Genomic DNA, 12,064 nt, shown 5'->3' on the forward strand with positions numbered 1-12,064 from the left:
AGGTTGTAGGTGATGTGAGATGGATGAGGTGGATGATACCTCCCTTGCTTGTTTATGTCCAATTACTGCATTTAGGGAAGAAAATGTGATGGGAGACGTCAATTTACCTGAACCACAACACCTGTTAACACATAAGCAAACTGCCAACAAACCAGCAGCTACACAGAGTAATGTTTATTGTTATTACACGGTTGATAACATATGTTCTTGTACGTTAACAAGTACCTTCACACACTGTTGTTGCTATGTAGGAACCTCCTAGTTAGTGTTGTTCTTACATACAGAGACAACTGCAGGAGCACAAGGTGAAAAATATATTGCAAGTAAATGTTTTTGTACCAGCGGTATTTATGTAATTGTAATTGAGTTAAACTGTTGTTGCATCCAGACAAAAAGCAGAAAGGCTGTTTGTTTTCTGTTCTGTGTGTACAGACACAAAGAAGAAGAGAAGCCTGGCGACAGAATCGCCTCTGTTATTTTGTAGTTGTTTTAGTCGATTTTACAGAGGCACGCACCAGAGTGACACACACGTCCAGAAATATACTGAGCCATAGTGACCAAATATAACCCCTGTGTATTTACAGCGGAGTCTATAAATATAAACTCCTTTCTTTAGCTGAGGCCAAAACACAGAGAGAGCAACTCCCAGCCTGCTGTGTGTGTGTGTGTGTGTGTGTGTGTGTGTCCGTGTCCAAACACACTCCAGACTCCTTCCTAATAGCATATAGTTAGTGGAAATGAAGATTAAATAAAAGGGATGAGAGTAACAGAAAACATACGAACAAAGTGAGACGGAGCAGATAATAAAAACTAGACTGACTTTAAACTATGTGTTGGATCCATTTTTATATTCTTATGTCTGAAATAACTCGAAACTGACAAAAGTAATAAAAGAAAACAATCCAATAAGTTATAGAAATAAAAATCTGTCTTTAATTTTTTTATTCAACTAAATATTTTAAATAGTGCAACAAATAAAAATGAAACAGAAAAAATTGTGGTATCCCTAACAAAGATTATAAATAACTGGTTAGTTATAGTGATATATCAAGCTAAGTGTTCCCTATAATTAGCACCACATATGTCTTTAATCTTGTAATCAGTCTTTCAGCCTATTTAAATTGAGAAAAGTAGTCACTCTGCTGTTTGGTATCATTGTGTAAACCACACTGAGCCTGAATCAGAGAAATCAATTGGGAGAGTTGTCAGAGGAAATCAGAATCATGATGATGTATGACACATTTATGACACATTTATGTTTTCTAGTGCATACAACAACAACACAAGCCCAGCGTCTTCAAGTGAGAGCGGTGTGTCAGCCTCCGATGATGATTTGCTGCCTGAAAAAACAGGATCTTACTCATTAGTATGGAAGTTTTCCACAGTTCTCTTGGATCACATGTGCATAACAAAAGGCTGCAGACGACCGAATGAGGAAGAGATTATTAAGAAGTGATGCCACCTTGTTTAGTTAAAGAAATCTAATGAAGTCACTTTCCAGAATAGATTTTGTTCTGTATTTTAGAGGCTGTATTGCCCACTCCTATAGACCACATGTTAAAGGTAAAGGCTGTTAGACCATCTCCAAGCAACTTGAAGTCTCTGTGACTGCAGTTACAAATATTACTGAATGAAAAGATGCCAACCGGAGTCAAAGATTGAGATACATCAGTGCCTGATCACAACAGCAGTTGTTTTATGATTGAGCCAGTTGGTGGTGTCTTTAATCCAGTGGAAACAGAAACAGAATCATTTTACTGCCTGGATTGAAGGAATTTAATGGTCGTGGTCTCTGTTACCTGATCAATTACGACACATTTAAGACCTTGTTTAACTTGTTGTTGTTACTGGGACTGAAAAAATAACGACTCGTTAAAACATCTTCATGGACTAACTGTGTGTGTGTGTGTGAGATGGTGATGGATACGTCACAAAACAAAACAACCATCCAGTCGTAGCAGAGCACGTCAATTAAACATGCTCAACACAACACACGTCCAGAACTACAACTTCTCCAGAGTCCAGCGACTCTCAGCTTCTTTTGTCTCCCTATGGTTAATGCAGAATAATGCTCACTAATTAATATGTATCTCGTTGTTTTTATTTGAACACAAACTGAAGTAAGAATGATAAATTGTGGTACAGAAGTACAAGGCTGCACAAACAGGCGAAAGCACTGCAGAAAATACAGTGATGTGCTGAATTGTCCGTGGATGCAAAACATTGAATACACTTCATGTAGAATATATGAATCATTACATACTGTATGTACATATGATAAAGTACTGTATTCACCATACGTATACACAGTATGTACTGAAGAACAAAGGTTTAATACAGCAGAAGGCCTCGCTCAGTGGCCTCGCTCTTCAACACCGTGTCAACATCAGCACTCGGAGCCACGATGTTTGCTGCCAGTGGTGGTGGCAGGAGCTCTCTGTCTGCTCCCTCCTCCCTTTTCTTCTCCTCCTTTATCTCTTTTCACCTCCATCCATCCCTCCCTCCCTCCTCTGCTCTCTCGGTCCATCTGAATGAATGCTCTCTGACTAGTGGAACATATGCTGCTGGTTGTTCAATACCCTCCCTCTGAGCGGGGGCGCATCCATGCATGTGTGTGTGTGTGTGTGTGTGTGTGTGTGTGTGTGTCCTTGTGTGAATACAAGTGTGTATGTGTGTGTTTGTGTGTGTGTGTGTGTGTGTGTGTGTGTGTGTGTGTGTGTGTGTGTTCATTGAAACATATGCCTCCTGTTGCACATCGGCCATCTGTTCCTTGAATAGACTGATGGAGTGCTGCTGTAACCATGGTGATAGGCCATTCAGTCAAATAGCCCATCAAACAACCCCTGGCTCTGTGTGTGTGTGTGTGTGTGTGTGTGTGTGTGTGTGTGTGTGTGTGTGTGTATGTGTGTGTGTTTGTGTGTGTGTTTGTATGTGTTTATGTTCAGGAATTGACTGGACGAGTGGAGGAATTCCCACATGTTGATGAAATGAGATTGAGCCTGCTCCTACATTACCCCAGTTCTTATTTGGTCTCACACATTGTTTAAATTTATACTGTAGCTGACTGAACACACCGACTCAGTCTGACAGATCATTTACAAACCAGGAAGAACCCATTGTTCCCTTTTGTCACAGGACACCTCTGGAAATACTGTACATAGGGTTGTTTCTCAGACAAAGGTCAAGAGAATAAAGGTGGAACTGGGGTGTTTATATATATGTATATGTGTGTGTGTAAAATGTCATTAGACAGACATGTTGAAATAAACTTTTTTATTGTAATTTAGTCATTGTTAAAATACAAACCAGTTTACAAAGATGTCTATAAACTGTCAACACACCATCAGTATCTGCTTTACGTCATCAGATCACTTTGCACCACTGTATACTCTTTATTATGTCCCTCATCCAGTACTATATTTATTAATTTAGCATCATGTGACACTTATGTAACATGCTGCCATCATTTGTACAAACTGTTCAACTTTGAATTCTCTCTTTTTTTTTTAAATCTGTCTCTCTACACACACACACACATACACACACACACACACACACACACACACACACTCAAACAGCAGCAGGGCAACAGTGAAAACGAATATTGAGTTTCAACTGTCTCTAACCACCGGTCTATTCATCTGCACCCCTAGTCAGACCATTCAGCAGCCCCACCCTCACACACACACACACACACAAATATACCAGCCCCACCTACCCACTACACACACACACCCTGCTCCACCCAGTGCAGTGGTCTGCTGGCCATATGTCAGCCCATCTCCTCCTGGGACCCCCACTTCTTTTGTACGTGTACACTGTACACTGTATGTGTTTGCAGTCTGCTTTCACTGCCTTCCATCTCTCTCTTAGTGTCGGGCTGTGGCTTGTTTGCCTGCAGGACAACAGTGACGCTGATTTCCTGAGATGTGACGATAAACTCAGAATTCGGGTTTTAGTGGGTTCTCGTTGTGGCCTCTGTGTGTGCGTCTGCCTGACTGTAGACACATTAATGTGAACCCAACAAACTCAAAAAACAAACAGCACAGCATAGAAATGTTCTTCCCACTAAAACTGTAAATGTTAAGCATAGCTGTGCGGTCAGGTCCCAAATGTTTTATCACTAAAATATGGGGACAGATCTGTTTATAATAGCAAAATAGCACTTTTCTATCAAGTATACGTGCTGTGGCTTCATTTTTTTAAACAAGTCACATGTTCTATATAGCTGGTGGACGATTGTGTAAATGTTACCATTAATGTCAAAACAAACCAGCATTCCTACAGGCTGATAAAACAAAAATGAACATTTATAAAATGAGAGCGGAGAAAAAGGCAACAGTTCACCCATCTGCAGGAGAATCTTACTAAACATGTGGACAAAAAGGGTTTTTCAGGGTGAGGAAAATGCTTGAATGGCTGCTACTTGCTGAAAACCAGGCACAGGAGTCTGGGGAGTAATAAATGTGTAACTGTCCATATACTTATGGTCTGGACTGTATACAAAATGATCGTGGTGAAAGAATGAAGCTAATGGGAAGATTTACAGAAATATCCAAGCATAAAAGATGTGTTTAAAGACATTTGAAGACATTTTACTGTTACTGTATTTCACTTTAGTGCGTTGACCAAAGCATCACGTCACATGTTCCGTGTTGTGGTGATTTGTACTTAAGCCCAAATTATGATCTTGGTTTGATGTCAACCACCTCATTCTTCCCCGTTTTGTTGGTCTCTCAGAACTGTCTCCACTATGCAGTAGGTCAGACATGTTTTTAATTTACAGTACTATCACGTTTTCCATAGATAATAAGTTAGTTATCAGCAGTGTTAATGCTGACCGAGAGGTGCACAGCGTTCCTGATCCCACAAGACACTGAACGTGTTTACCAGTGGATGGAGGAGACCTGAGAAGGGAAGAAGAGCATCTGAACAAAAAAAATATATGTAACTTTTATAAAGTTTTATCAGAAAGTAGCAGCATATTTTCAACCACTGAGCAACAAAGATGCTTCAAAACAGAATAAAGCTGTTTGCTCCAAACATCTACAGGAATTTCTGTCATAATTCTCTTGTCCATGCTTTTATTTTGCCAATTCCCTGTACTTCCTGTGCCTCACCTGTGCCAAGGCAGGATGGTGTATTAGTAACAGCGTTGAGACTGGGGTTTGAATCCTGGCTGTGGCCTAGGTCCAGTAGGTCCTTAGGCAAGTCCTCCTTACACTTACCCTGCCTTTGCCTTGTACCTTATAAGTCGCTTTGGATAAAAGCATCTGCTAAGTGACTAAATGTAAACGTATTGTTCACATCCTACCATACCTGCTTCCTGTCTTTCCCTGGTTTCACCCACTCCCACCTGCTGCTTGTTACTTATTAAAGAACTGGGACAACTTCTGGCTTTACCTACCACCAAGGTGCATGGAAAAAGGAGGAAGTCAAAACTCTAGCTGCAGTTATATAATGTATCTTATACAACGAACAACGTATTTCTGCTTACAGGGCGTGCACACACTTCGCCTGTGAAACACTGCAGGTAAAGATGCAGCTGTATCTATCTCTGTCTTGAGTTAAAGTTCTGTTGGTTGATAGATGCTGATGATAAACACAATATATCTCTGTGTGTCTGTTGTGCAATAACAATGGAATCATAGAAAATATTCAGCAAACATAGCATTACTGACCACAGTATTGTCGACTAGTTATGGTTAGCCAAGATGTCTCCCTGCATTCTGTATGTATGCATGCGAACTATAGCTGTGCTGCACATCTGGTTGTGTGTGTTTGTGAGCGTTTTAAGCTCATGTAGCCCCAGACCACTTTCTGAATTTGTTGTTTATTTCTTACTTTCCCCTCTTCCTTTGTTTTGTTTGCTCTCGGAGATCAGTCTCACCAGTTTCCCTTCTTCTGCTTCTCTTCATCTTCTTTCTCCTTTTATCTTCCCTTTCTGTCCGTATTAGGCAGATTTGTGTGAGGTTTTGTGAAATTTAGTGCAGTTGTACAACTCCATCAACCGTGCAGAGACATTTATCCTTCTCTACTGCAACTATAAATATTCATGTCTTTGGTTCTGCTTAGAGCAAAGAGGTTTAGATAATTTATTCTCCACTGTGTCAAGAAAGGAATGTTTGTCTATGTGTACCTGTCTGTGTATTGTTCGCTGGACGGCCACAAAGTCTGTCACACACACACTGATCTTAATTCTTTACACATTTTAATTTGAGCTCAGCAGATCTTTACTTTGTTTTTCTGTAAACTGTGTGCGTGCAGCGTGCGTTGACAGAGCGTTCCCATCTGCAGCTATTTTATGTTAATCCTAATGATGAAAAAAGCATTCATTGTTTTGTCTCTTACTGTGACTGTGTTCCTCACAGATGTCTGTGGGTTTTCGCTGCCACAATTGTAATCCTCATTGTATGCGTCTAAGTATAATGTAAGTGTGGTGGACAGTTGTATTAGTTTTGCTTTATATTTTCATAATAATTTTAGTAAGAGTGCTGTTATAGTTAGTATTTAAGAATTGATTTAGTTTTAGTAAGTTGTAGCGATGTGTCATTAATTGGACATAGTGAGCACAGGCCCGTTGGTCATAAAGGTCAGGGTACTCAGAGACCAGAGTATCTTATGTAGCTACTGTATATTTCTTTTTTAATATCACAAAGCTCTAGGAGACCGAAAAATGACAAAACCAGAGATGAAAAAATATTACAAAAGGACAATGACACAAACCCACATAGATATTAAACATGTTCACAAAAAAGACCAAAGATGAAAAATTTTAATTGGCAACAAGATTATGTCAGAGATTTGAAAAAAAAAAAAAAATCACAGGTGTAAAAAATGACTTAAAAGAGAAATTAGCAGAGGGGACAAAACTAAAAAAGAGAAGTAAATTAATCCAAATGAGGTTTCAGCCTCATTCCTAGTTATTTTCTGCCTCTTTCAGTCTGAACGTCTTTTATCAGAGAAGATTTCTCAAAGCTCAATATGTTGTTTTTGCGACACATAATGCAGTTGTTGTGGTTATTTAGAGTTGGTGCTGAGACTGTTTGATTCTACACAGGTTTTACAGGAGATTGAACCTCACATGCTCACTTAGTTAACAACAAGTATGTGATCTGCCTTAGTGTACAGGTAGATTAAAGTAGTTTCAATCTTCCTGAGCAAATAAATAATGAAAATACTTCTTCATATGTTAAACAGTACATTTAATAGTTTAAGTCTTTACTGGCTGGACTTTCGAAGTTCATCTGTTCTCTGTTGTGTGTGTGTGTGTGTGTGTGTGTGTGTGTGTGTGTGTGTGTGTGTGTGTGTGTGTGTGTGTGTGTGTGTCTGTTATCATCCAAGACTTTGCACTTTTCTTTTTGTTGTAATATTGTAGACATATTTCTGTGTTTTCTTTTTATTTGATGAACTCTGTGAGATCAGAGGAAAGGCAGCACACATGGGTTTTGTGTTGCAGAGGATTCTCCCTTTAACTAGATCATCATCTACATGCTCACACTGCTGGAAACTACCATGCCTGTTCCAATTGTCTCAATGGCATTCCTGTGTTAATGCATGAGTTGTGACACTTTGACTCTGCGCTTCTCTTTCTTCCCTCGTTCTCATTCATACCTCTCTCTCACTCTCTTTCTCTCAGTAACGGTTTAACTCTCCACAGATGACTTTCTGTTGGGACTTCCTCTGAAGTGCTGATAGGTCACACGCATGACGACCAGGTTAAAAAGCAGCCAGGTTAGGGAGGGTGGGGGATAGAGGGTCATGGTCAAAGGTCAGGATAACAGGGAAATCCCAGAGCTCAATGCAGGAGCAATCATCCTCCTGTGGGACGAGCACTTCACAAATGTGCTTTAATGTGCAGCTCGTGTAAAACAGGACAACGTTATTACAGATTCTTATTTATTGTCGCCTCAACCGGTGATCGCTTCTTCTAAACTTAGATGCACTGTATGTGTAACTATAACGTACACAGCGTATGACTGGGAGCAACAGGTGGTTTTCTGTGCAGCAGGAATGATTTAGGGCAAAGCCTGCACTGTGTTTGATACACACATGTAGAAGAAGGAGAGACTAAAAGCAGCGTTGGAGAAAGTTCACATCCTTTACTTAAGTAAAAGTATGAATACCAAACATAAAGTCCTCATTTAAAATCTTTCTGTAGCAAAGTATGAACATACAATCATCAAAATCAACTTTAAGTATTAAAAAATATTCTTCATGTGCAATCAAATCTCTCCAGAAGATGAAGAATAAAGCAGCATGTCCAACACGTCCTCATCCCACAAAGTGAATAGTGCAGTACTTCAGTAAATGTACTTAATGACACTCTCACATACTCACATATGATATTTGTGTGAGATCTGTGTCAAACTGAGAGGAATTAAGATGAGACAGAGCTCAGCCGTCTGTACAACTCTCACGTCTGTTTTAATGTTTTTTCAATTGAAGTTTATGTTAATTATTTCATTTGAAGCAGTGTTTCAGTTAGTGCCCAGTACTCACTCAAGCCACAAAACATGACAAATAAATCTTAATTTGTCAAAATTTCCTCTTAAATCTACTTTACGAAACACATCATGTTGAGATTAAAATGGAAAAGCAGCAGTTTAATGGACATTTTAAAGGCTGTCAGACCACAGGGGCGTCTTCCTCTGTGTAAATCACGGTCAGGGTTGTAAAGGCCTGGAAACACTTTGATCACTGTGGAAAAAAAAGAAAGAGGGAGAGTCGACTCTGCACTGGAGAGGTGCAGCCCACTCGCAGGTATCTTTTTCTGACATGAGCACCTTAAGGGGAATTCCGAAATCCTCATAACTCTCTGACAGCGTGTGTGTCGAAACAACAACAAGCTGCACAAACATGACAAATGTATTTTAACTGGAAAAACACAGACACACACAAAGACACCACATGCTGAGTGGTGGTGGGGAAGCAACCCATTAACAATCTAATAGCTCCTCAGCAGGTACATGTCACCTCATTCTGCTCTTTGATAAGCACAGACGCTTCCCTTTAGCACAGGACTGGCAAACACACACACACACACACACACACACACACACACACACACACACACACACACACACACACACAAACTACTTGTCAAATTTGAAAATGCTCTATTTCAGTCTTAGTGGAGCATTTGAACCAACACTCTCCAGGTTTTCGTTGCCACAAACACACGTTAACGTGCATGTGTGCTCACACTGTGCAAACTCTTTGTGATCCAGAGGGATGATTGTGTCAGTGGAAATTGACGTTTGACTGGGTAAACTGGTAAGATCTGATCAAACCACTGTTTTCAGATCGTGCACTGCTGGATTCACACACAGTGGAAGTGATCATTAAAGGTGGGAGGTGACAAAGGAACAAACCAACAGAGAAGTATTTGAACTTTTAAAACATACTTGTGCTGCTACAAGTTGTTTTCACACATAAACAACCGTTTTCACGTAGTCGCCTTTGTGTAGCACAGCGACAGCTCCGCTCTATCAGTGTGATGAGCAAATGAGAGAGGGAAGATAACTCACTGTAGTCACACCCAGATGATGAGTACGATGATGAGCAAGATACAAGAAAGGAAAAAGAAGTCTCACAGAGGCCTTAAATAGTACAAATGAGTCCTTTAGCATGTGTTTGTCAAAAGGAACAGGATGTGTGTGTGTGTGTAAAGAGGCACTGAGAGAGTTTACAGGAACTGGATATTTGCTGGATCCTCCTGCAGGGAGAGTGTAGGCAGAGCTTCTCCAAAATGTCCACATCATGTTTATACATGTCTCATATTTAGTGCTTGAAGTGTCCGTGTTTGAAGAAACCCCCTGTCGTTTGGAAAGACTAGATAATGCAAAATATGTCGTTTTCAGCTGTAGAAAGAACCAGATATACATGCAGGAAGAAATACTAAAGTAAAAGATTGTTTTGCTGATTATTTTCTAATTGTTTGATTGATCAGGTTGTAAAATATCAAGAAACAGTGTTTTTTTTATCCAACCATGTGTCCAACCCTCAAAAGTATTTTAAAAATTAATGATAATTTAAAAGGAAAAGCAGCAAGTTGTTATGTGTGAAGAAGCTGGGACCTTGACTTTTAAACTACACCTATTAGCATTTCCTCCATGCTCAGTGTGTGTGTTTGTGTGTGTTCCTCCCAGGATTTGAAAGACGTCACTGTGAAGCAGTAATTTAATGTGTGAGCTTGTTTTGTGAGAGAAAGTCACATTTCTACAGCAGGAATGCAGTTTGACAAAATAATGACATGTCAGGACAGTGAGTGGCTCATTCCTGTGGTTTTCATGTTTTAGCCCACTGGGCACGAATGTCATGCAATTTGGACGAGTGCTGAAGATTTTCCAAACACACTGTACCAGCAGTTCGAGACTGATTTCCTACCTTCAAGGCAGCCATCAGTTTCCATTCAGTTCATACAGCAAGACACTCTACTAGATATCTGATGTTTGAGACCTGTTTGGCATTGACATGGCATTGGCAAGTTATCCTAGAGACTATTCTCTCTGGTTCAATACTGTATTAATCTGTACTTTGAGTATTTCATGACACTTTCTACATTTACAGCAATAACAGTGATTATTCAACAATATTGCTGTTGCTTTGCATTTATCTATATACAAAACATATAGGGAGCTTATAGAATATGTTTTTATAGATTAAACTAAGATAATTAATACAAGGCCAAGCTGCAGCGTCATCCACTCTGCTGGAAAGATGATCGGCTGCAGCCTCCCATCACTCCAGCCGACCCCTCTCACCCCGGATATGTGCGCTTCCAGTCCCTCCCCTCACACCACAAGGACAGTTTCTTACCCGTTGCAGTCAGCCTGCTGAACAGTCCCCCAGTTGCGCCCCCACCCCACCTACTGATGTTCACTCTTTCCCGTCTGAAGCTGCCATTTTCTTTTTCTACCTCCTATGTACTTCATTTACTTTTTCTACATAACCTTTGCTATTTTTAGTTAAATGTATTTTATCTTTTCTACTGTTAACATATTTCATATTAATATTTAACATGTTCATCTTGCACTAGAGTATTTTAAACTTGTTATTGTGTCACTTTTTTGTTTTCTTTATCTCTTTATCTCCTGTGACTTCATATGTTTGATTTTGTGTCTGCACCAACATCAAGACAAATTCCTAGCGCTGTAAAGTGTCTTTTACTGCTGTACACAAAAATACTGCACTTGAACCAACTATAACAGCAAAATCCCACGTTTACATGGAGGCATGAGTATGAGTGTAAAGTACATTTGATATAACAGTCAAGTCTTCATGGGATATTTTACAGTTTTATTCAAGCAAAGCAGTTATCTGAAACCTTTTCAGTTTTGTAATGGCAGAGTGATTCAGTTTTAAGCAGTTGGTGCGTTTAAGGACACTCAGACATCACAGATTGGCACTATCTCTAGTACGTCAAATACTGTAAAGACTCAATTCACATTATGCTTAAAAATACCAACATTAAATGTGATTGTGTACATTTTCATTTGTCACCCAGGTCTGATTTGCTGCATTAAAATGTAATGACATTCAGGTTCAGCTAAGTTGAACTAAAATAAAGGAACTGAGCTTTGTACAGTAGCTACAGGTCTGAACACATGGGGTGTGCTTTGGGAAATGCCTCACAGTCATGTGAGATGTAATTAAATGGGCTAAAACATGGAAAAGTCACAGCTACGGACACCGATCTGTCTTTGAGTTTGTAAAGTTTGTGTGTGTGTGTATTAGGCTGGTTACAGGATCATCCCCTACTGTCAGCAAGGTGTGAACCCCAGACTTCTCACGTCCGCCCCCCTCCACTCTCCCTTTACACCAGTCCAGGTGTCAAAGCCCCCACTGAGGTGACACTTATCACTAGTCTGGGAAAGAGGCTCTCTGCAACACACACACAGATATCAGAGGATGACCCCAGTTGGAAAATGTCTCCCCTTCTCAGCAGATATTCAGGTCTAGACAAGACTGATAGAACGATCGTGTTTCCTTCACGACTGGAGTCTTTAAGGCTTTTTAGCTCTCTCAGCTCTGTCTATTGAACTGTGTGCATTAAACAACC

The sequence above is a fragment of the Anabas testudineus genome, chromosome 3 (genome assembly GCF_900324465.2).
Source record: "Anabas testudineus chromosome 3, fAnaTes1.2, whole genome shotgun sequence".
NCBI lineage: Eukaryota > Metazoa > Chordata > Actinopteri > Anabantiformes > Anabantidae > Anabas > Anabas testudineus.